This window comes from Lagopus leucura, unplaced genomic scaffold, assembly GCF_019238085.1.
Source record: "Lagopus leucura isolate 7727_CA_CO unplaced genomic scaffold, USGS_WTPT01 Super-Scaffold_100008, whole genome shotgun sequence".
Lineage (NCBI taxonomy): Eukaryota > Metazoa > Chordata > Aves > Galliformes > Phasianidae > Lagopus > Lagopus leucura.
In genome coordinates, this window is record NW_024962265.1 from 2,754,130 (window position 1) to 2,779,261 (window position 25,132).

General features: G+C 42.1%; 1 long non-coding RNA gene across 4 annotated transcripts in view; it reads left to right on the forward strand.

The window, feature by feature from the left end:
• Positions 1 to 24,403, forward strand: part of LOC122180714 — a 116,476-nt gene extending 92,073 nt beyond the window's left edge. For 2 of the 4 annotated variants that reach the window (XR_006179209.1, XR_006179210.1), the window contains 4 exons: positions 20,700 to 20,789; positions 21,044 to 21,116; positions 22,934 to 23,017; positions 23,923 to 24,403. This is a non-coding gene — a long non-coding RNA (uncharacterized LOC122180714). Of the gene's footprint in view, positions 1 to 7,903; positions 8,113 to 10,454; positions 10,798 to 20,699; positions 20,790 to 21,043; positions 21,117 to 22,933; positions 23,018 to 23,922 lie in introns of those variants that run through there. The other 2 variants (XR_006179213.1, XR_006179211.1) reach the window with 2 other exon arrangements.
• The last annotated feature ends 729 nt before the right edge of the window (positions 24,404 to 25,132 follow it).

The window sequence follows — 25,132 nt, forward strand, 5'->3', positions numbered from 1 at the left end:
ACAAATAAGAGGGAATGTTACGTGAATTAAATATTTGAAGGTAGTTTTCTGCCAAGTGTTTTTGTGAATTAATGCGTATCTTCTGGAAAGCGTTTGTTCAGCAATAAGCTTATCAAAGTGCTCTCGGGAGGGACTGTATATTAAAAGAAAAAAAAAGAAATCCCTGTTTTCTTATCACTTCAGATAGAGAGAAAGGAAGTTGTGGATGTTTATAGCCCTTGAACTGTTAATTGTTAAACGTAAATTGAAGCAGCAGATCAAATTTCCTCAGGTTCACGTTGGAGCGGTTTCATTTACTAAGAAATTACAGGCAGGACCCTTTTAAGGAGAAGCAATTTTAGATTCTCAGGTGGTTGTTGTGTAGCCACCTGTACGACAGGAGGACTGCTGCTCTCTGAAACCCTCTGCTTTTGGGGAGCAGGCTCTTACTGTCTGCTCACTGCTGAGGACGGTGCACGCCCAAAATTAATGGCAAATACGATCTTGTATTCCGAATGCTGCTGATTTTGTTTCGCTTGTTTTTGCACGTGTGTTTGCAGGATCTCTATTTCCTTCTTGTTAAAATGTCACTAAATTGAAGAGGTAGAATTTAAAATAAGTGGTGCAGAGATTGCTTTATTTTTCTCCCACGCTTTCTGTGGTTATATTGACTGAAAAAATGCAGTACACAGAGGTTGGTTTAGCAGCGCTTCTTCTGAAGCAGAAAACTGCTTATTACGTTAGTAAGTGGAAGACCTGATGCTGCAGGAAGCCCTTTATCGTAAGTCGTGTCTTTCAAGCCATAAATTGCATGTAAGGGAACACTGAAACAAGCTGAAATCGGATACACATAGTATGGGTTCTTCTGCTGTAGTATGATTTCTTTCACTAAAGCACCCCAGTGCTTGACATTTTAGGTGCATGCAGTCTCTTGATAGCATTCATTTGTGCTGACTTCTGAGGAATTCCCACCTGAAGGCAAGGCAAGGTATAGAGGCATGGTTGGCTTTGCTATTTCGACTGTATTGTGGTTTCCTAAGTTTTTCATGGCCTGCAGCAATCCAAACACAGAGTTTGTGGCTGAAGTTTGCCTCCAGGACGGTGAGCTCAAAATGAGGGCTGGCAGAGGAGAGCACTTCCTCTGGTATTGTTCTGCTAGAATCGTGATCCAACATTCAAACAAAAATAATCCATCAAGCCAAATAAAAATGTGTGCATACCAGCAGCGCAAGGCATGAATGGAAGCCATTTGCATCCATGCAGTTTCAGAACAGACCTGTGCAGCAATCACTGCTCTGCTTGCTTTTTGGCCTCTTTTACACATTTCTTGGTAACCTGGCCTGCTGTTGGCACATTGCACCGGTAGGCTTTTTGCCCTTCTGATCAAAATTTGGGCACCACAGTTGTATCTTTAAGGACCTAAGCGGCTATTGTAACTTCTCATATGACCTGTTATAACAGGTCCTGTATATGCAGTTCTGTTGCCAAAACATGAGGTTGGCAGAAGTGAGTCATAACTGCGAAGATCTCAGCTTTGCTCTTTGATTTAGTTTTATCCACCAAAAATTAAAATATTTCCAAGAATACAGGTAGGTATGTGCTGTTCTCCTGTTAGGGCAGAGCTCTCACTTGGCTCTTCAGTGTATTTACATAGCTCATAGGTTATATCTTCCCAAGCTTTAATATAAAAGGAGCTGTGTGTACATTTTATCTAATCTTCAGTGCATTAGGCATGAGCATTTCCTGCAGAAGGGATCACAGCATAGAGTTCTGCCCCTTCTCCTGGGAGTCTCAGTCTCGTGGAGTGATATTTGCCCTGCAGTGCTTTCTCTTTATGGCTTTGTGAATTCTGAATTCCTCCCTATGCTGGCGCAGCTCCAGTGGGAGGACAGAGGGTGGCTTCAGCCCAAGCTCTGCCTGAAGTCTGCTCTGTAGGAAGTGGGATCTGCAGAGGGAATAGTGCCCAGCTTTCCAGGTGAGGCCTCACCTTTGGATTATTTTTCCAAGGCAGCAATATTATCTTTTTTTGTACGGGTTTCTAGATGACCATGACCAGGACAGCTGCATGCCCTGCAGTCAGTGTTGTCTTGTGACCTGAGGGTATAGAACACGTTGAACAGCTGTGCAGACTCATGTCAGATTTAAGGGCTGGCTTCTTCCGTGGTCAGTGCTGGTGACCGTGTGGCTTTGATTGAGCTGGATCAATTGCTTATCTCACTGAAAATCAGATTTTTCTTTCCTTTTTGGGGGGGAAGATAAGGTTTTGACTGTCCAAGCTGATATAATTCAGTGCATAGCTGCATGGCTGCTCATGCAGAAGTAGCAGCAACTCGTGGTCAGAAGCACGGGAGAAGGTGGAATTGTCCCTTCCATGACACCTGCATTAAGTGGAGTTTGGCATGATCAGGAAACCCTACCTCCCACGTTGACCTCAAGCAAGAGCTAAGCACTGACCTTGTCAGTTACAGGTGCTTAGGGAGCCTTGATTTCCAAATCAAGCAGGTATTGATATTTGGTATTCCTTGTTTTCTGTTGACATCTGCATTTTAGCTGTCTCTATTTCACTTGAGCATCACTGCACACAGAGTGTTTAATTTACTTTTTTTCCATATCAGTGACAGTAGTAGTCCTTTCCATTTTCTCTTCAGAGTCTTAAGTGCTGGAGAGGGGGGTTGGTGCAACTCTTGTATGGTGGGATCCATCCAGTACTAAAATTTTTAGTCATTAATGTAAATAAGAAGTATAGAAATAGTATTTATAAGCATCCTGCGACTCATAGAATCTGCAGACTCACAATGTTTTTTTTCCAAAAGTGTCACAAATTCTTCTTGAAACTCGTGCTCCTCACAGAATTTGCCCTTGGCTATAATCTCACAAATAATGCCACATCCTAATCAGAGTCAAGGTAGAATTTACTTTGGTCAGGAAAAAAAAAACACAAAAAAACACCAAACCAGTTCCTCCAAAGAAGCTTTCAGGACGGAGGTGGTTCAGGGGGTTGGTATAAGGGAGGTGATCCTGCCCCTCTGCTCTGCACTGATGAGCCCTCACCTGCAGTATTGCATCCAGATGTGCAGTCGTGAGTACAGGAGAGATGTGGACCCGTTGGAGTGCATTCAGAGGAGGGACACCAGAATGATCCAAGGGATGGAACTGCTCTTCCATGAGGCTGAGGGAGCTGTGGCTGAGCGGCCTGGAGAAGAGAAGGCTGTGAGGTGACCTGATAGCAGCCTGTGTCAGTATCTGAAGGGGAGCTGCAGGAAAGAAGGGGACGGACTCTTCAGCAGGGATTGTAGTGATAGAACAAAGGGGAATGGCTTCAAGGTCGAGAGAGGATTCAGGTTGGATATAAGAAAAAATCTCCTACATTGAGGGTGGTGAGGCACAGGAACAGGTTGCCCAGTTAAGTGGTTATTACCCCATCCCAGGACACTTCGAAAGCGAGGCTGGATCAGGCCCTAGGCAACCAGATTTAACTGTGCATGTCTCTGTTGCAGGGGAGTTGGGCTAGATGACCTTTAAAGTCCCTTCCAATGCGAAGGATTTATGATCCTAGCAGACACACAGTCAGTTAGTTATTCACGTTGTAAAGAATCATCTCTTCATATGCCTTTTTTCCTTCTCTTCTGTTTTGGAGTTTCTTTGTTTCTTCTGTATTTTTCTAGTAATCTTTATTCTGAGTTTTTTTATTGTTACAATCTAGTTTTCTTACGCATTAAGCACAAAAGTTGTGCTCATGCTGTATAGGTTTCTGAGCTTTCTGTGTGTATGTTCACCTTATAAGTTGAAAGCAGCAAAGCACATGATCTGAGAAGCAATCTGGTATTTTGAGCACAAAAGTCAAGGGAGTATAATTCAAAATGCCCTTTGGAATAGATCAAGTCATGCTAATGCTTCATTGCGTGTATGAGTAAAATTATTTGCATGCGTAAATGTTGACAAAGTTGAACTCGTTATCATCAAATCTGCTGTCAAAAGTTGACCCTGAACATTTTGCAAGAAAGATGATGATTGTCTCTTTAATTACTAAATTCTGTTTTGCCTATTTAGGAGAGCTGTACATATCTCTAATTACTGCCATTCGCATCAGGCTCTCTGATGGCAGTGTAACTCTCAATGCTGAATGAACATGGTGTGATATAACAGCAGTATGCAGATGCGAGGGCATCCTTTCAATTGAAGACTTTGATTACCAGATTATTATCAGACGATTGAGCTGGTACTGAAGTTGGCCAGCCATCTGCTAAGCACTCCTGCGGAGCCACACAGTCATAGATGTTAAGAGATGGAAAGTGCATTAGATCATTCAGACCGTCGTCTTGCCAGGACATGTTTTCTGCTGCAGTTTTGCTTCTATGGTTTATGGCTAGAGAAACTCCAAGAACTTGGCCCTCTGGAACTCTTTTCCATAAAACTTGATGGCACATTTTTTCTTTGCCTGATATTTGGCCTAAATTTTTCCATTTTTTTATCGCATTATTCAAGTCTGTGGTCTCATCTTTTAGTAATCCTTTGCTCTGTGATGCTAACAGCCTGTATGAGCAGAACAGAATGATGTGCTCTGGAATATTAAAGCATCGCTTACCCAAGTGCTGCACCTTCAGTTCTTGAGGATTTGGGGAAAAAAAACTAATTATTAAAGTCAGTTGTTGTTGTTTTTAAATCAAGTTGCTAACAGTATAATTTCTCAGAAGCTGATTTTATTATAGCGTAAGGGTGGTCTGTTCTGGTGTTACCTGAGAATCTGTTAAAGTTACCTGAAAAGGCCACTTTTACTCTGAAATGAAAATGGATTTGTGTAGGGGTGGTATGCCAGTGTAAATAAAGTGATTCTTTTGTGGCATTGAGGAAGTGAGCTTATGCATGTAATGCATCACAGGGAGAAAGAATAAAGTGACACTTTCCTATTAGTGACAGAAATACTGGAAGTTGTATCGTAGTTGCCTGCATGTTTATTCCCCCCCCCCCCCCCCACACACACACACACTTTGTATTGTCCTCTATTCTTCTCAAAACCACTTTCTAACTGTTGTTTCCTTGCATAGTTCCATTCGTTTTGGTGGGATCTGGAGGTTGCTTGTTTGTTGTTTGTTTCTCAGCGCTTGGTCTTTTCAATGAGAAGCTTTGGGTGCCCAAGCAGGGTTGGCTTGAACATTTCCAACGTCTTAACCACAAAGAGCTTGATCAACACCCCCCAAAACAAACATTCCCTGACCATAAGGAGGACAAATGGGCATTGTTCTTGCTGTCACCCTGTGGGAGAGAGACCAGTTGGTGTGAGCTGGCCCATGGCCATGCTGTCCTGACTCAAACCACAGTTCCTCTGGTCATACCCCAGTGCCTTAGCCCAGACCTCCATTTTCTAAAGCACCGTAACTGTTTTTTTCATTTCAGAGTGCCCCAAATGATGAGAGGATTGCACTGCAAGACTTCAGAGAGGAGTTTTTTGTTTGCTTTCCTTAAAACCACCTAAGAAGCTCCATACAGGCTAGGGATGTTGAAGCGAAAGGTGAGGACAGGAATATTATAAGAGGTTAAATTACTATTAGAGAGTGGATTGAAGGTATTTGGGGATTGGATTGTGTAACCAAAGGGGGAAATGAATGAGAAACATGTAAATGGATGGCTTAGTGTGATTGAGTAAGAGAAAATGTGAGTGGGCGAGTGATTAGACTGGCAAGTGAAAGAGGAGGTAGGAGTGGGTGAGTTGATGGGTAGGTATGTAGCAAAAAAGTTGAAGCCATTTCATGGGCCGACTAACAATACCTGAAGGAATGGCAAAACCTATGTCCCAAGGCTTGCAGGCATCATGGTGTGCTTGGGTAGAAAGGAGAGCTCCAAGACCTCTCTTGCTTTCCAACAGTCTGTATCCAGCTCCACTGCTTCAATCTTAGCGTGCCTGTGCATCTGGTGAGCAGCTGACAACTCGTCAGTTGTTGATGTTCATGCAACAATATGTGAGGTGATCATTAGTAGATGGTGGTTTTGACTCTTAATTAAATGAAAGAGAAGCGAGGTGAACTCAGCATATGCTTTAGTCTGTCTGGGGCGTTGCCGTTTGTGGTGGTATCTCCAGTAGTTGCAGAGATTCAGAGCTGTAGATGGAAAGAGCCACCTGGCAAATATTACAGAATCACAGAATGGTGGAGGTGGGAAGGGGCCTCTGTGTCCATTGGTCCAAAGCCTGCTCAAGGGGGGAAATCTAGAGCTGTGCTCAGCCCCATGTCTGGCCAGGTTCTGAGGTCCCTGTGGAACCCTACAGCCTCTGGATCTCTGTGCCTGGACTTTGTCATCTGCACAGCACAGCAGTGTTGCCTGGTGTCCAGAAGGAGCCTCTTGGGCTCCAAATGGTGCCCAGTGCCTGTTCCTCTGGGCCTGTGTGAGCCACCACTGAGCAGAGCCTCTCTCCATCCTCTCTGTGCCCTCCCTTCAGGTACTCAGGGGTGTGCTGGGATTCCCCTGCACTGCCTCTCCCTCAGGGAAGCCGTCCTAGCTCTTGGCCTCACTGTAAGGAGAGGCTGAGATTGAAGGTACGAACATGATGTGCTCAAATTACAGATGTTCAACACATCAGCCTAGCAGAATTTCCCACACTAGGAAAACATTTCATTTGAATGAGCATAACATGAAATATTCTTAAATAATTAGCAAACTGTGACTGACAACTTTAATTAGATTTTTTTTTCCTGTATCTGGTATATTAGTTCACTGTGTCTAATCAGTAATTGGTTTTAATTTACCATGGCAGAGTTTAAACCCTACCTGTGACCTTTTCTAGTCAGATACAGTCAGGCTATTGTTGAAGGTAATTGCTGTACTGTCCCGTTAAGGTACACTGGGTTGTGTGTAGTATGTTTTCAATATTTGTTGTAATAAAGCAAGTCCTTTTGAAGACCAAATAGGGTTGAATGACTCTTGCAGAAAGTTACAGCTTTATCTTAGCTACCAAAAAGGTGTGTGTTTGCTGAGGAATAGCTAACACACTGTGTGGGATTGAAATACCCTACTGGAGACCAGGCCCTGCAGGTCTTTACATCGAGTAACCAGGCAAGGAAGGAGTTCCACCTTGCTGAACCTACTTCTCGAGGAAGACTGCTCTGCTTTGTAAGTGCTCTAACAGCAGGATGAGGGCCTAGCACACCACCCAGCCTGCTGTACCAAACAAGGTTGCTGTGCCATAGTCTTTTTTTCATCTTAAGCGTCACCTGTTGCAATCTAGATCTCCTCCAAAGCTGTAAGTATAGTCACGCAAGCTCCTACAGTAGTCTGTTTAATCTTTTTTATCTGAGTCAAATCCAGAAATATTTTGCTGTACTAAGGCAGATGCTGTGCTGGTACAAGAACTCAAATCTCTTGCTAATGTTTAAATGCCGTAGTAACTGTGCAAAGTAAGATGCAGAGGAATGTGTGGGTATGTTTAATGCAAGCCTGCTGGGTTGTAGATCTGTCAAAGCCCCACATTTGCATTACTTACATAAGCACAAATCCCAGTAGTGTTTACGCGTGCTTTGTGTTTTAGGAACTGCAGGAATTGAATTGCTAGGGTGAAAATCCCCCTCTTACTGCCATCAGCGGGATTGCTTAGAGGCTGCTAAAATATTGACAGTTGCAGCCCTAACGAGAAGTTTGTTTGCTGTTATGTTTGATATTATAAGTAACCACAACAACTGTAAGAGCAGCAAGTGTCCTCTGGAAACGTGGGTTGTCGTAAGATTCTGAGAGTACATAGGAAAGAAAACCTTAAAGTTTCTTTTCTGCTTAATTAATTGTTTGTTTTTTGGCGGTGGCAAGCTTACAAAGGGTTTGTAATAAGCATGCTTCGTCTGTTGCCATTTTTTTTCCATATGGGTGTGTGCTTCCTTTTCATTATGTTGTTTTTCTTTTCTTTTTTTTTTATTTTTTTTCTTCTAGCATAGCCGCTCCTTTCATTTTTAGACTGAGGAAAGAGCTGCAGAAAAAAGGTTTCATAAACACTGTGCTTCTGATCATTCTAATCCTTTATTACCTGAAGGGGCGGTTGCAGGAAGCTGCTACAGGGAAGGAAGTTTACAGTTTCTTAAAGGTTTGGGACTGTACGATGAAGCAGCGTATTTTAGATGCTACGGAGAATGTTCAGAACAACCTGGTGAAAAGGTGCGTTGTTACATCCCTTTGGCTTGGCTTACTTGACTTTACTTCTGCCCCATAGAGTTCTGAGCCTTTGAAGCTGTCATCTTAAACACAAAACTGGAATAGGTTACCTGAAGTCTATGCATTATCTTAATCGTTTCCTGCTGTTGGAAAACAGATTTTATTTCAGAAGATATCATCTCGATACTTTCATTACTGGGCCTTTTCTGTTTGTTAAAGGGACGTGCTCAGGAAAAAGTGAAGGAGAACACTTGATCTGAGAAAGAAGAAAGTAATGCTGTTAGTTGTACTGACTGTAATGCTGAGATAGCGTCTGTAGGAAAATGGCCAGACGGCTCAAACAAGAAGTAAGAATATTTTTAGCTGGCTGAAGCTGCTTAAAATGCTGAAATGGGAGGAGGACAGGGAGGGTGGTTTTGAGAAAAAAAATTAGACAAAGTCGCTCATCCCATCCCTTGTGATGCTCTGAATTTCTTCTTTTTTTCTGCCTATGGTCAGTCATGTGTTCCAGTTGTGCTTGCTGCTTCAAGACTGTAACTACTAGCAAGGGGTATCTTACTTTCCTAATATTAAGAATAGGGGTGTGTAATAATAATAATAATAATAATGTCTTTGTAGAGCTTTCTCCCTGGAAGACCCGTCACACTCTGCATTAGGGTTCACAGCTCCCTGTTACGTGTTGCTGTGTTTCATGGATGGACACTCCAGCAATGTGGGCTTCTTAGGTTTACAGCTGTGGTCTGAAAGATTGTTAACAGCAGCTTATTTTTTATTGCCAGACATAGGATTTTACCATTTCTCTGTCTTGCTTGGTCCGGTAGAACCAGTCCATTTGTCAGAGAGGGATTTGTCTGTTTAAAAAGAAAACTTACAGTTCTTTCATTAGAAGAAATGCTTAGCAGCTAACATGGAGTAAGAGATGGCAATTCTCTGGTGGCTCAGGAGATGCTGCAAGCATCAGGAATCTGATCTGAAGGCACACAAACAGACCAAATCATGGCTACATCCCAAGGTTTGAGATTCTGTCAAAAATGGTATCATAAACACCCATTAAAATGTGCATACAGTAACTGTCACACAGCCCTTTATAATAAGAAGGCAACCTTCTTACTTGGATAAAGTTAGTAAAATTGTGTCAAGGAGTGGAATAACTATAATATGGAATAAGAGGAAATTAACCTTTCCAGTCTCAGAATCTGTAACTGAGGTATTGTGGCAAAAAGATAAAATAAAGCAGCTGTACATGCTGCAAGCACAAGTTGGATAAGGGACTCTGAATAACTGATTTTGCCATAGGTAGGAAAGTGGTTGTGTGCTTGTGTGTCTCAGATGCATTTGCTTCTGTTGCTCACATGTGCTGCATAATGAATTGCCATTATGAGCGTGTAGCTCTAAATGATAAGGTTTTCAAAGCGCTCAGCAGCAGACAGCACCTATGTGCTTCATTCCAGCTCATGGTGACACCTTCTGGAAACTGGGAAATAGGAAAATTTCATCTGTCATGTGGATAATTGGTTGAAAGTTGAATTAATTTTTTTTTTCCAGAATGTAGTGTGCATAATAGTACAAGAAAATTGGCTGGGTCTGCTGTCTCCCAGGCTTAGTAACATTATAAAATATTTTCTTTAAAAATTGCTTTTAAAACACAACTGTGCTTATACGAATATGCTCTGCAAATTTGACCTGTATTTATATCTCTGTGTTTGGAAGAAGCCCATAAAATTATTTCCATATTCCTTTCAGTAAATCTCTAGTTCATTATTCTGAGAAAATTTGATGCATCTGCTGTGCGCAGTGATCTGCCTTTCTGAGCCGCAGATGCACAGCCTTGCATATCTTGTCAGATCAGTGTAGCAACTGCTTTTACAAAGTACATGACAATGTACAACCTCCTATCTGAGAACCAGATCAGACTAAAATTGGGACCGGGTCCAAAAAAACAAAATACTGCAATCAATCTACTCCCTGTGTCAGCATTCAGATTCATTTCTGTTACATACCCTGCTGGGAACTAAAGCGGAAAATAGACGCTGCCATCCAGAAACAGATTCCTGAGTCATGGAAGATGGCTGAGATGGGCGTTGTTGATAGGAGTTGCTTAAAGGCTCCCATTTTTGCAGAGCCTTCTGGTCTGACAGACGCTGAAGGCAGTGTTCTAAGGCTGCGTGACACTAAGGAAGTCACTGCGTGACAATCCGGATGCCACGTGACTTCCCTGTTTACAGTCAGCTCAGCTGTAAATATATGTATGTGAAACAGCAGCAGCAGAATTATCTGCTCCTGTCGTAACATCCTTGATCTGTGTGGTCGTCAGCCTTCCACCTTCCCCTTGATACCAGTGGGGATTTGCAGCATTCAGTCCCTGGAAGACTGTATTTAAGCGCTGATGAGTTCAGACTGCCTTGACCTCTTGCTTAAGAGCATGTGTTTCCTTTCCGTCTGCCTGCTTGCCGCTATTCTTGGCTGCTGGCTGGCAGCTCTCCTGTCCACCAGCACGTGGCTTGTGTGCAGGTGGTCTTCTCCTCACCTATATCCTACATGCTTGCTGCTTAACCCTGTCATTTCCCTTTCCCCAGCCTTAGCACCATCTCTGCAGTGGGCTTGGTGCGAGCAGATGAGACAGCAGCATTCCAGGCAGGAGGATGGATGGCCCTGAGAGCCCCTGCCACGGCCGTGGGCAGCGCTCAGGTGCGTAGCATTGCACTGCGTGGCACAGGGTCGCTTTGGGGTTACAGCAATAAATCTTTCAGAATGAATCGTGTTCTGGAAGTGTAAGGGCTCTTTTCCGGGCAAAGCCACTTGCCAGTGTCTGATCTGCACCTTAAAGCTCTGCTCGGTGAATTCAAGCTGGCAATTTTGCCTGCCTGCAGGTGGAGACCTTAACATCAAAATATCTTTCTTGATAAAGAACGGTGCAACTTCTTGTGTCCACAGTCACAGTCAAAAGCCTTCTAAAGGCTTTATTCCTTTTTCTAGTTCTCATAACACTATGGATGTGCGGCGGACTACATGGGTGGCATTTGGCACTGGTACAAAGACAGAATAACTTCGTACATGTGCCCATACCTGTTTACGAGTGTACAGGGTTCAGTTGCTGGCACATGAGTGATGCTTCTGAGACACCTCATGGGACGTTCCCATGGGGCTGGCAGGTACATCATGAGTTTTTTGGGAGTATCCCAGTGTTGTGGAATGTTAGCTGCAGGCCAAGTACAGCACCTGACCGTGACAGGAGGCATAGGTACTATTAGGCAAATAATTTTAGTTCTGAGTATCCTGAGGGGAGCAGAACTGCTCTACAGGTGCTGCTGTGTTGCTGGGTCTCTACTGAGAGCTTCCTGTGTTATATTTCATCCACGCGTAAGAGGAAACAAATATGAATAAGGAATAGTGGAAAAGTTAAAAACACTTTCACATCTTTACAGTGAACATCTCAGAACTTGTGATAGTGAATTGGAATGCAAAGAAACGTCAGCATTTTTTAATGCATCTGGAATCTGATGTAGAACATCATTAGGCCCGGGGCCAGTAAACTCTTACGAGTGTGATAACATTTAGTGCTTACATTTTCCATATAAATTCATCAAATCATCATAGAATGGCATAAGTTGGAAAGGACGTTAAAGGCAATCACATTCTAACCTCCAAATTTGATTATCAAGATCACATATTTCCCCATTAAGCTTTTTAAATTATTTTTAATTAGAATTTTTGGTTGTGTTTTATCATATCGTGGTAGTAAATAGTGAATTGTTCTTCTGTGGGACTAGAGGAGAACATAAATTTTGAGCCAAAACACTGCAGCACCTAAGAAAATTGGGCTTCTGTTTTTAATTGCCAGTTTCTTTCTCTTTCCTGTCAGCCTTGATTTAAAGGGAAAAAAAATCAACAAGCCCATTGTGATGTTTTTGATTAGGTTTCAACAGAGATAATAAAAGTATAGTGTCCTTTTGTGAAAGGAGTTTTTAATTATTGTTAATTGTACTTGGTAGCTTCATTTCTGAAGGGAAACGGAGGTGACCTCATTCCAAAAGTTGTCGGTCTCATGCTAGTGTCATTCACCGCCTGGAAAAGATGTTGTTCTTTTGTTTCTTTTTGCTTTTCTTAATGAGGAGCTGTCAGCTGGCCTGATGGTCCCTGCAGCTTTGGAAACACTTTCCAAACTCAGTTTCAGTAGCTTTCTTGTTTCTGAAATGTTCAGCTTAAATGACAGAGCTGAATTATGTCAGAGGAGCACGGGAACAGTAGAGGATTCTAGATGTGTGGTCGGCCTGTCTGCTTGACAGCATCTCTAACAGCAGCAAATATGAAAGATCTGGGGAGAGGTTATGAAGTTCTTGTGAAAGGATGGTTGCAAAGGTTTGAGGAATCGTGTGCCTTGTTTTTTCACTCAAATTAATGCTGTTGAATGTTTTTCATTATTTACCCAGAGGCCTGATTTGTGAAGCCTTAGAAGATCTTGCCTCTGGTGTTCTTGTGGCATTGACCTGTGCTTACAAATAAGCTGAGTATTCCCCCACTCTCCAGGCTGTAAAGCATGCAGGGCAGTGGGAGTTCTGTGTTTGTGCACATTGCTGCTCGCAGTGCATTAAGACCAGTGTTCAGTTGGGATTGTATTATAAGTAGCTAAATATTAACATAATTTTAGTTTGTTGTATGTTACCTTACATTAGGAAAAGGATGAGCAGGAGTGCTTCTTTTGTCTTTCAGAGTTCTTCATTTCATACACCGTTTTTTTGTTTCATCTTACATGAGCAGTCTCTAAACACCTGAAACTTCACAAATCCGGTTCAGTTAATCCAACACAGTCTGCCTCTTTGTCTGCTGTATATCTCAGCCTTGCTGAAAATCCCCATTTCTCATCAATATCTCCATACTCTTTCATAAAAAAGCTATGACAAGCTCGGCTGGCAAGTTGATCCCATCTTTGTTGCCCGTTGTACAGCAATGCATAAAGTCAAATTTTCACAACTGTTGACTTTTAACACCAAACTCCAAGTGAGATCATTATCAGTGAGTCTCCTGAACTCCTGGGCTGGCATCTTTGCTCAGTTATTGCTCAAGCAAACTCTTCCTGACTTTGATCACTGTGCTTCTTTTCTGTCACAGACGTTTATTTAAAGCTGCTGATTTCTCTTCAGTACCAAAGCTACTGACTTGGAGACAAAGAGCAAGGTGCCAGCGGGTCTCTCTGCAAAGAAATGTGTTCCACTGTTCAGTTTTCTGACAATGGCCTGGAGAAATCTGTAAATTCAGTGAGTTACATTCATTGGATATCATCACTGCTTACCTAAATTTAGCATTGTGAAACACAGCCTGGATTGCCCACTTCATGTCATTGCTTTCTGCTGCTCATTATAAGACAGGTTCCAGGTCTGCAGCAATTTGAGACATTAGGGTTGCTAAAAAGGTTTTTATTCTGTGGCATCCAAGATTTCACTTGGGCACCAGGAGCAGAAGTTTTCCCGAAGGAAGAAGGACACACGTTTCAGTTAGAGCACTGAGCTCTGGTCACCATACACCAACTTGATTCTGTCCTCCTTTTTGCCATCTGTAGCACGGCTTAACAACTGCACCTCAAAGGTTTATGCTGAAATCACAGAATCGTGACATTTTGTTAAGACTTCTGCAGTTTTGTCAAAATAAATGCAAAATAGAAATACTGTTAAATTTTTTCATCTCCTAGACAGAATTGAGTTTGTTATCTTATGTTACTTTATCTCCATTTTGTAAAAGGTGTGGAACTGTTCTCATCTTCACTTTCATAAAATGGTAGAATCATTTGAGTTGGAAGGGAACTTTAAAGGCCATCTAGTCCAACTCCCCTGCAGTGAACAGGGACATCTACAGCTCTATCTGCTTTTTCCAAATCTGAGTTATCCTGTGAGGTACTCTGCCTGCTGAAGGTGCATTCAGACAGAACCTGCTAGGATGTAGTTTCTGAAATGGTGGGTACCGTGTTGGGGACCTGTGTGTATCAGCACGAGGTGATGATCGTAGTGGACAGAAAGGCAGGATGTTGAGTCTTGTCCCTCATTCTCACAAATTGTTGCAGAAGTTGTAGCTTACAGGGTATTTCTTGAATCATCGGACTGTTCTTTTTGACTCTCAGATTCTGAAAGGGAATGGATGAGCTGCTTCTACTAAAGGCAATTCAGAAACAGGGTCACCCTGTCTAGAAGAGATGCAGGGAGATTTCTTAACACTGAACTGCCCAGAGGTGAATGAGGAGCAAAGCTGTATCCTGAGTTCAGACAGTGAGTCTCTTTTTTTCCCTACCAAGGAATATTTTCAAGTGCTGGAGAAAAAGCAAGCGTGGATGTTGTGGTGGCAGATACAGAGCTGTGGGAGAGCAGGTTTATTCTCGTCTTTCACATCTTGACAGCTCCCCACATTGCTTTTTGACCATGGGCACGGGATACATACGCTTCGTGTAGGCAAAACTTAAATAAAAAGGGAAAACAACTTAAAAGTGCCCTAGGGCAAAAAGAAATGGCAGCAAGAATACCAAAGGATTGAGCAACCTGGGCATGTTGTTTCTTTTAAGGATTCTGACTATAAATGACGTCACTTAGATAGTTGGGATGTTTGTGAGCACTACAGGGCTTGGAAAGGGAAAGCCGATCGGAAAAACACTGGGAAGCTGAATGATTTGTTATGTTTTATGACTCCGTGGTAGTTAATGGGGCAGCTATTACTCATGAGTTGTCACTGCGCATCTAGAAAATTCCTTTGGGTTTCAAAACTGGCAGGAAAAAGTAGTTTCCTAAAAACCACTGAATTAATGAGACAAAGCCTATTGCTCAGTCCCGGACAGGAAGGGTCAGAGGCGGAGTTATGCACAACTCAGTGTTGGAAATCTTCCCTGCAGGATGTTTGAAAGAGCAGAAAGTGCTGGGGGGAGTTAGTAGTGCAGAAGGCAGGCTTAGCATCTCACTTTCATAATGCATTACTGTCGATCTGTGAAGAAAAGAGCTTGATCGGATTGTAGCAAATCCTTTATTTTTCATTCCCTTACCTCCATAAATGTTTGGTACTGGGGTGCAGAACTGCTAAAGAGATGGGATTTGAGGAAAGCTTGTCTTACTCACGGGCAACAGCACAAGGCAATGTGTCAGGAATGCTGAAACTCAAACTTGTGGACGTGTACTGATGGAAAAGAAAAAAGCGTCTGTTTTTATATCTTCATTATACAACTCTTTGTTTTTACAGTTCTATAGTTCATGTTTATGTCTGTCATTTTTCTGACTTTGTATGCACAGGTTATTCCACAGGTTTTAACAGTGCAGTTTGCATATTTAGTTCAGTTATTTTAGCTATTTCAACCTACCCTGTCTCATCCGTACAGGATATGCATTATCCTCATCTTAACTGGAAACCGAATACGATTCTACGGTCCTTGAAAGCAGGATGAGTGCTGTTTCAGTTGGATGTTTTACAGCTCAGTGTAAACAGAAGACTGCTTCAGTCTGGAAATGCAACTGGATCTGTTCCCCAGCAAACTCCGGGCACACCTCCTCTCTTGGAGAAAGTGCTGATTGTTCATTGGCTGTAAGGGGAATCTGTAGAACGTCTGAGGTGCAATACTGTGATTAATAATAGAGTCAGCAAGACACTGTAACAGTTCTGCTGCAAGTTTGTCATGTATTACAGCACCTCGGACATAATCATGTTAATTCCTCCATTTATTTCAGTCTGTGTTTCTATTTTGCATCCATTATACTTTCTGTTTGTACTGTCCTTGCAATTACATCCAAGATTCTTCTACTTACTCCTTTTCCTATACACAAACTTTCATCCAGAATATTACCAGTTTCACACAGACAGAGGTAACAGCAGAAGTGGTGTATTTTTAGCTTCACATCATTAGCTGTGTACATGCAGCATGCACACTTTTGAAACAGGCAGTACTGAGAAGGTTCTGAATTTTCTGAAAAGCACGTAGATGCTGAGCTTTATGTCCTTGGATTTTTGCTCTTGGTTATGGAACTCACTGCCTGGGCCAGGATGAGGAAATACTTCCTGCATCTGCTGTGAAAAAGTGCTGGATCACAGAATTGCTCAGTTTTCACCACAGCAGAAAGGGAACTTTGAGCCATGGCTGTTGGGGAACACTTCAGGACTTATGAGGATAGCGGGGGTGTGATGTAGTTCTCACTATTTTGGACACAAAGCAATCAGGATAGAGGGAGGCACTTCCAAGAAACCTTGTTTGTGATGTGTTAAGCAAGAGTTGGGGCACCAATATATCCAGTCATGTGTGTATGTGGGCAGCAAGCACAGGAATGCTCAGGTGAGCTCTGAGAGGGGTTGTCAGGGTGCCAGGAGTAGTGTGGCCACTTCAGGAGTCGTGGTGTTGTGCTAGATGTCCACCGCTTCCATATTTTGGGCTGGACAGAGGGTGCAGTAGGAGGCTATGATGGTAAAAAACACACCCTGCTTTTAGATAGGAACTCTTGTAGCAAGACTGCTGCTTCCTCATTGCCTTGATAGAGAAGGAGCTCTGTGTCACCATTGCTTTTCTCGTATCATACAGTCATCTAATTTGGAAATGAGGAAAAGACTTCTAAGATCATCTAGAGTAACAGTAAGGCCATCCCCACCATGCCCACTAACCATGTCCCTCAGTGCCATATTGCCCCTTCTCTTGAACACCCCCAGGGATGGTGATTCCACCACCTTCCCGGGCAGCCTGTGCCAGTGCCTCACCACGCTTTTTGAGGATAAATTTTTGCTGATTTCCAACCTGAGTGATGGGTTCCAGGCTCTGCCAGGGGACTTGCCTGATGCTCGTGCTGATGGTTTGTTTTGTTCTGTTTTTTTACCTAAATGTGGGTTGCAGTTGAGTCTAGATGAGAATCACTCCAATGGGACACCTTTAATCATGAGCAGCAGGTCACACCAGGCTCTAAGATCATACATTGGCACCCAAACAACTACTTGAGTTTGATCACTCCAGGTTCTCCATCCTGCCAAAATTTAGGCAGAATTAAAAAAAAGCCTGGCACATAACTCACAGTTTCTCCCTTTACATCCCTTAACCTGCAATGTGAGCAGGGGGGAGAGGACTGGCTGGTGGCATGGTGACAGGCTGCATGTCTGGCACCCAGCCTGGTGGCGGGGGGTGCTCGCCATGCAGCCATCTTCACAGACAGTTATGTCATGCTGCTCTGTGCTGTCACCCGTTAAGCAGAAAGACTGTGGGCTTCCTGAAGCTCCAGTCACGTGTATTCTGCGCCAGCAAAAAAAAATTTTGGCTTGCTGCTGATAGAAACCTAACTTAATTTTACCATTAAAGAGGGCTTAATATAGTCTACTAATGTTATCATTGTTCGCCTGATTTCCCTTCTCTGCTGATTGTGTCTCCTTCCCTGTTTTCTCTCGATGCTGAAAGGAAGCTGCTAGAACAGCCAGCGTTGCTGAGGCAGACCATGCCTCTGGAGGATGCTGCTCTGTGTTTGCTACGGAATGTGGGCACTTTGCACAGTCTGGTTGCACAGCCCCGCACTGTGCCAAGTTGTCCTCTTGTCACCTGCTCTACACTTGGGAGTTTGCATGCAGATCTATGTGTGTACCACATTCTTATCCCTATCAGGTTTTCCTTCTGAAGACTGCCTTCTCCTTTTTTCTCTTTTTTTTCTTATATCTTACTTTGCCAGGTCCTTTTCTGCAGCTGACGTTACATGGCACATACTTACTTACCCCAGTCATCACTTCAACTGTTACATCCTTTTAACCTTCACAGTTGCTACAGTAGACAATTGTGGGGATAATTTAGAATGAATTTACTTGGCCAGTATTAAAACCACAAAGAAATCCAAAGCAATTCTGTGCAAAAGGAATCTCTTGATGAAATTATTTGCAAGGGGCTGAAAGGGGAATACATCGTGAAAACTCAGTCCAGCTGCAAGGCAGTGCTTTGGGGACACCATTGTGGGCTGGCAGCTGCATATGTCGTGTCAAACCTGTTCTAACCACTGCACAGTGAATGCAGAATGGTCAGCATTGCTGAGCAGGGAGTGGGCCTTGCTGACAGATGCTTACTGCTATTTGTGTTGTGCATTAACTCAGTGAGTTCTGTGTCTTTAATGCAGTTCTGTTCTCTGTGACAATTCCCCTTTTCTCATCGCGTCTAAGAAATTAAATTGAATTTGCAAATTATTACAAATTGGTATTAGGATGCCTGTTGACAGATCAGACTAAATGAAAGTCATGCCATGAAGTAAGTGAGCTCATTTAGTCATTGATTAATTGATTTAATTATCTCTCTATTGTAGATAGGAGGATTCAGATGTGGGCTGAATGAAGACCTAACTCTTCTTAGTAAGTCACCAGGATTGTTTTGATTTGGTTTGTCACCGTCATTCCTTAGTAGCCACATTTTTACAAGTGGTGTGTTGAACCATTTGTGAAAGACCACTTCTAGGCTAGCTTCTGTATCCTGAATCCATTTGAATCTTCAGAGTCTGTAGTCACTTTTTCTTAGCCCTAATTCTTCATCCTCATCTTCTTTTCCCTGGGCAAACGTTCAACACATTGTCCAGGTTGAATTTTAATCTTGACACAGCGTCCTTAATTTCTGTGATCTCTGCTAATCATATTCTTAATGCATTCATCAGAAGGTCTGATCTTCTGTCTTGGAAGTTTTCTTTGTTAGCACGTGTTTAGCTACTGCTGCAGTAAAGTTGTGGATGCACAGGGGTGTGCATCATTTCATCTGTCTCCTGAAATGTTTCCCTGACTTTCACACATCTGAACTGATAGTGGTCAGCTGCAGCTCCGTATCATTTCAACAGAAAGGAGCTTTCTCTCATGCAGGCCTTCTTGTAAATGCTGCAGAAGTACCTTAAAGCCTCAATTTTAAGGTTGTACCTTCCTGTGATGCCTGGATTAGACAGGCCATCAAGCTGGTAATCTGCCTACATGGGAGATTTTATTGTCTGATTATTCCTTACGCTTTCTTTTCTTTTGATCTCTCTTTACCCTTCCTTATCTCAGGCACTGAAACAGAAAACAAACTGCTTTGATTCTGATCTGTATGAAACTCTCAGATTGATGTATGTTGGTCCATCATCAGGACTCTGATCTGCTACAGCAGTTTTACAGTGCTTCCCTGGAAACCATAGGGAACCTTAACATCTCTGTAATGAAATAGCTTTATCATGTGCTCAACCTGAGTTTCTCATGTTCCAGAGAAAATAAGACCAGAAACATCAGCCTCCTTTGTTTTGATGCTCAATAGACAATTTGCTGACCTTATTTGTAGCTTCAAAATGTGGAGCTGGATGCAGAGAGGGGACTAATAGGATCAGAAGATTGGATGTTAGGAAAAACTCAAAAAGGGTGGTGAGGCACTGGCACAGGCTGCCCACAGAGGTGGTGGAGTCACTTTCCCTGGGGGTGTTCAAGTAAAAGGGGAACACAGCACTGAGTTGCGTGGTTTAGTGAGCACGATGGGGATGAGTTGACGGTTGGACTGGATGAGCTTAGAAATATTTTCCAACCTTAATGATGCTATGATTCTATGAGAAGCAAGTTCCAGCAAAATAGCTACATGTATGTTCTATTCTTCAGATGGGAACGTATTTTCCTAGTACAGCTATAGCTGTTCAGTAGCTGCAATAGGTTAAAGCAAAGAATACTCTGCAAAACAAAATCGGTTTCAAAATCCAGCACTTTCTCACATCTCTTGTTTGGCTCTGTTTAATATGTTGAGCTTTATGTTGTGATTCTATAATTAGCTCTGTAATTTTCTGTGGCATGGCATCAGTGTTCATTATTGAAGCACATTGCCTGTTTTTATCCTAGAGATGTATTTTGTCCTGTAGCAGCAGTCAAATGCATGAACTGAGCATTATGAAGAGGTTCAGGAACGAGGAATAGTAAATGCTCAAAGCTGCCTGTGGTCCACGGGATGTAGGAATTTCAGTGCTGCCAATGCTAGTGCCAGGTGATGGGGAATCCTTCATCTCTGCTGCATGTGTGTTGAAGATGGCTCTCATCTCCTGGCTCAGGCTGGATGTGGCTCTGGGCAGCCTGGTCTGGTGGTTGGTGACCCTGCACACAGCAGGGGCGTTGAAACTAGATGATCATTGTGGTCCTTTTCAACCCAGGCCATTCTATGATTCTATGACTTTTCCAGTCTGTAGCATAACATAGGAGCCAGTCATTTGTCCCTAAAATCTTCAGGTACGTCTGTCAACCCTCTTACTTCAGAACAGAAGAAAAACTGTTCAATAAGGTCACGTTTCTTGATCTACAATAACAGGTGCAGAAAAGGTTATGTATAGATATAACTTCTCACATGAGGTTTTTTAAATATATAAATACATGTACATAAAACCTCTGGGTGGTTCTGTTTATTCTGTCGGTCAAAGAGAGGGGGGGTTCCTGGAGTGGTGGGAAGTGTCAGCAGCTCCTATTTGTGTGTACCGCTTTCTTCATCTGTAATAGAATGTGGTAATCTGAGATGAAAGGAAACTGGTGACAATGTGTGATAGCCACGCGACTTTTCCTCTGCCTTTATAAGGAGATACTTTTGTAATGAAAATGTAAATGTACATTTAAATAAATGCTTTTATGAATTCCAGGTGCTGATCTTCTGTGAGTGCCTTCCCCGTGCCAAAGAAAGAACATGTTTTTGATGGAAAGCCTACTTTTAAATGAGTACAAACAGAAAGGTAAATAATCCCCTTTCCAGTAAGTTGATGGAATACATTCTCTACATGGGATGTGTTTCCTGCTGAGAAATATGTGGGCAAATACATCTGGCATGTACTGTGGTTCTGACTGTGCAGCCCGGTACATAGGAAGTAGGCATCTTTAAAAAATGAATTTTTCTTTCTTTACTTCTTAAACATAACAGAAGAAAGATTCAAAGGTGGTTTGTTTCGCTCTGAAAATATTTCTGGTTTGGCTTTTCTGTTTTTTGCAGTGTCACTCCTCATGGGAGGGGTCAGGAATACTTGAATCTTCAGCTAGAAGATCTTCTGCAGCCTGTTTATCAGGTATGGGAATGCATTTGGGATTAAAAATAATCACACTTGGGTTTGATTTGATTTCTTATTTCTGTTATTTGCTATCTTCTCTTCTTTCTGCTAGTTTTATTTTACTTGCCCTCCAGTTATCAGAGAATCTTTTCGAAATAGTCATAATTGAAGTCAGTGCGATACCAGAAAAAATACAGAGAAATAAACACTTTGGTGTGTATTCGTTGTTACTTTTGAGTCATGCCTAAGAGGAATTATTTCCAGATCACCTTTCTTTCTCTGACAGGCAAGTTGGCAAGATTATTTATGTAGCAGTGTAAGAAAATCGAGTACTGAAGATAAGCAGAGGGGAGGAAAAGTTACGAGCGCCTCATTTGGAGAGCTCCTTTGTAGAGGCATGAGTGGACGTGGTGCAGTGCAAGGCGTAAGAATCCAGACAGGAGGTGTAGGTTTTGAGTGCTGCGTGACAGGGCCATTTCTGCTCAGCATTAGGATTAGCACTTCCCTTGGATCTTACGTAACACAGACTTTGCCGGGGTGGTTTCTAAATAAGATCATGGCTCTTCAGATTCCAAAAGATGTAAGTCAGAGGAAATATTTTAAACTGAAGGACTGTTTTATTTTCGTAGTGATTATTGGTTTCCTCCCTGTTCCCAGTAAGAAACTACAGTGTATGTAAAACAGCAGTGGGAATGAAAAAAATGATGTTTGTAGAGTGAAAAGATAGCAGGAAGAAACAGTGGGTTTTGCTGTGAGTGATAATGTACTTCTAACACACCTTATAAAAATAGGGAATTAAGTTAGTCGTTGATCCTCCTGTACAATTTCTGAAGTGCAGCATGTGATGCTTCTGTCCAGAAAGCCGTGATGCCCTCCAAAGAAAACAAGTCTGCAGCCCCTGTGCTGCCCCAAAGATTGCTGTTTGACAGAGGAACAGTCAGCTGCTGTGGTGATGGGCACAGGATGGGAAAAAGGGCAGAAATAGTGGAGTGAGAGACAGAAGCCTGGCTGCTCCTGTTCCCTTATTGTTTCAGTAGCTCTTTCTGAGTTTGGGGATGGCAGATTCCAAGGAGTTAGACAGACCGTTTCACTGTTCTCTGCCTCACAATCTCACAAGTACTGCAAAAAGAAGCATGATGATAATGTTCATGTAGATCTGCTGATCATTCCTTGCAGAGCAGTGAGTGCTGGTTGTGCTTGAATTTGAGTGCACAGAAATCTCTCTCCCCCTGTAAGAATTGAAGTCAGTTTTTTTTACAGTAATTTTTGTAATGCATAATTCGTATACTATAGTTTTTGTCATATGAGCATCTCACTGTATTTTCCCCAGCTTGATAAGCTTGCTTTTGTATTTTCAGGATTTCTTTTTCCCTAATAATCCCAAAAAATAAACATGAAGGGGTTTCAAAGACTTGCATAGCAAGGGCGTTGCTTCATTCAGTAGGTGATTTGCTGGCTCCTACTATTTACAGGTCCTTCTTCTGCAAGGAGTTATTTACTCTAGTATGGGGCTATGCCACTGCCAGGGATTCAGTGCCTCAAAGTAAAACAAATCAATTAAATCTTACTTCTATCATTCAGTAATTTTTGGGTCTCTAGTCCAAAATGACTCATTTGACAGGGAACACAGTGTCTGTTTTCTGAGTTTAGTAGTAAACTTTGGTTGCCTGTTTTATTGATTTGACTGTAAAAGCACTCAAAGTTCAGACCTTGAGAAAAGGGTTCAAGGCCTGTAGAGGAGTCTGGAGGAAGAGAAGAATGATTATGAGGTTACATTTTCAATTGTCTATTTCAAGAGCAACACAAACAGCTTCTGACATTTTTTTTTTTTCCAGATTGAGGACAACCCTTTCTCATTCATAATGGATTGTTCAGAAAAAAAGACAATTGGACGTGGTAGAAGCTGTTTTTTTCCTAAGGTATAGCACATCTGTGTCCCTCCTTGGTATCAGGTGGTACTTGTAAATGCTTTGCAGCATTAGCCATCAGACCTTTCCTGTTAGAGGCTTTGAGAAGCTTCAAAAATGAAAAACATAAGCATATTGTGCGCTCAGAACAAATGAAATGGATGTTTGCTTAGTAATACTGGTCTTTACTCATGGGCTGTTCGCCCATTCCAAAGGAAATACCCCCAATTGTTTGCTTGGTAGATCTTTTCATTAGTGCTAAACAAAGGACAGGAAGGAAAGCGAGGTATGCAAAGTATTGTCATCAGTGTAGGAAATTTTAACAGTAATGATTTGTCATGTCATTAATTTCCTTCCCCAAGTGACTAAACAGTTTTTCTTGTTACCTGTTTATGTCAAGCCAGCACAGACCTTGTAGTCATTAAATCACAGCTGTAAAAGCTTAGGGTGTTTCTTTCATGTTGCCAGTTCTAAGATAACAAAATTACTCAGCAAAAAAAAAAAGTTCAGGCAGCAGGCCAGGAGTGAAAGCTGGGCATTTTATGAAGACCTAGTAAAACTTCAATAAGAATCTCAAAGTTTGATGTATTGATTTTTGTCTGTAAGTTCAAGAAGTGTTTCATTGCAGACTGAAACTCTCATCTCTGTTTCTCGTGACCAGCTGAGCAAGGGAGATGGGATTTGATGTTATCCAAGGTGTGATTCCACAGTTCATGTCTCTAGCTAGCACCAGCTTAATAAGTTTCTGCCTACTCCCATCCATTTATTTCCAGGTCAGCAGCAATGCCATGCCATCTCTTTGCTCACTATGTGAAAACCCAGGGCTCTGAAAATATCTTAGTAAGGAACAGAAATGCAAATAAAGGCTTTTTTTTTTTGTCTTTGAATCAGAATCATGTGAATGGTTTTGTTCACAGCGTGGCCCAAGGACAGCTGCATCAGTACAACTGGAGGTGACATGAACTGCAGCATCAGAGGCACAGCAAGCACTGGAGGATGTCCCAATGTTAAGTGGTCTTGCTGTCAGCAAAAACCTGCTCTGGTATTGTATCCCAGTTGGACGGGTTTCACTGGATGTAGAAATATTTATTGAACTGTTCATTTGTTTGTTTTTAAGGATTAATATCTTGGGGTTTTGTGTTGTTTGGATTTTTTTTTTTTTTTTTTTTTGCTTGAGATAAACCATCTATCTGAGAAATAAGTCAGCTTTGTGGACAGCCAGTGGATGTCAATAAAGTCTTGGCAAACGCAGTAGGTATTTATTCAGCCTTGCAAATTAGAAACATTTCTCCTGCTTGTTTTATGAAGGGAACAAAAAAAGACAAATTACATAGCGGGTGAGCTCTCTTGATAGTTGGAATTCGTTTGTCTGGTGGTGAAAACGCTGGGGGATTTATGGTGCAGAAAAATAAAAGATGAAACAGCTTTTCACCAATAGCAGTGCTTTAAGTTCTCATTGAAAATTACTGGGGAAAAAACCCTTTAAAGACATCTGTAGCTGACTTCACAGTCTCAATTACTGTCTTGGTAGGCAGTTCTTCCCTTCCTCACTGCAGTAAGTATTAATTGTTTTTTCAGCTGGCAAACAATTCCTTTATGGTTCCTTGGTCTTATTGCCGTGGGGTATCTGCAGCAACTCATAAGTGAGATACATGGCCAAGTGTTGAGTAGGAAGTTCACACTCCTGCTTCCCATGCTATAGCCGCTCTGTTAACAGAGGCTTTCTGCAAAGTTATCAATCTGTCATCTTCTCTTGGCTTCACATTTTATTAAAAAAAGGAATTTGAAAAGTTACAGTAAGTTGAGCAATTTGTCAGATGTAACTCACTTGAAGGCTATTGTCTCCAAATTACAGGCTGACTCGGTCTTGCAGCCTGTCGTGGATGGATCATAAAATTGTCATAGATAAAAGCTTTAACAAAATCCGCTTAGGCAGCTCCTGTGATGGCAGAACATGGAAAGGAAGCAATACACTGAAAGACCTGCTAAGCCTTTGGCTGCAGCTAAACCACTCGTAAGTCACTAGAATTATTCAGCAGCAAAACAAAACCAGAGAAAACTCCAAACTTGCAGTGGTTTAATCTCTGACGTAGCTTCACTCGTGTAAGTAATCTCACTGATGTCAGA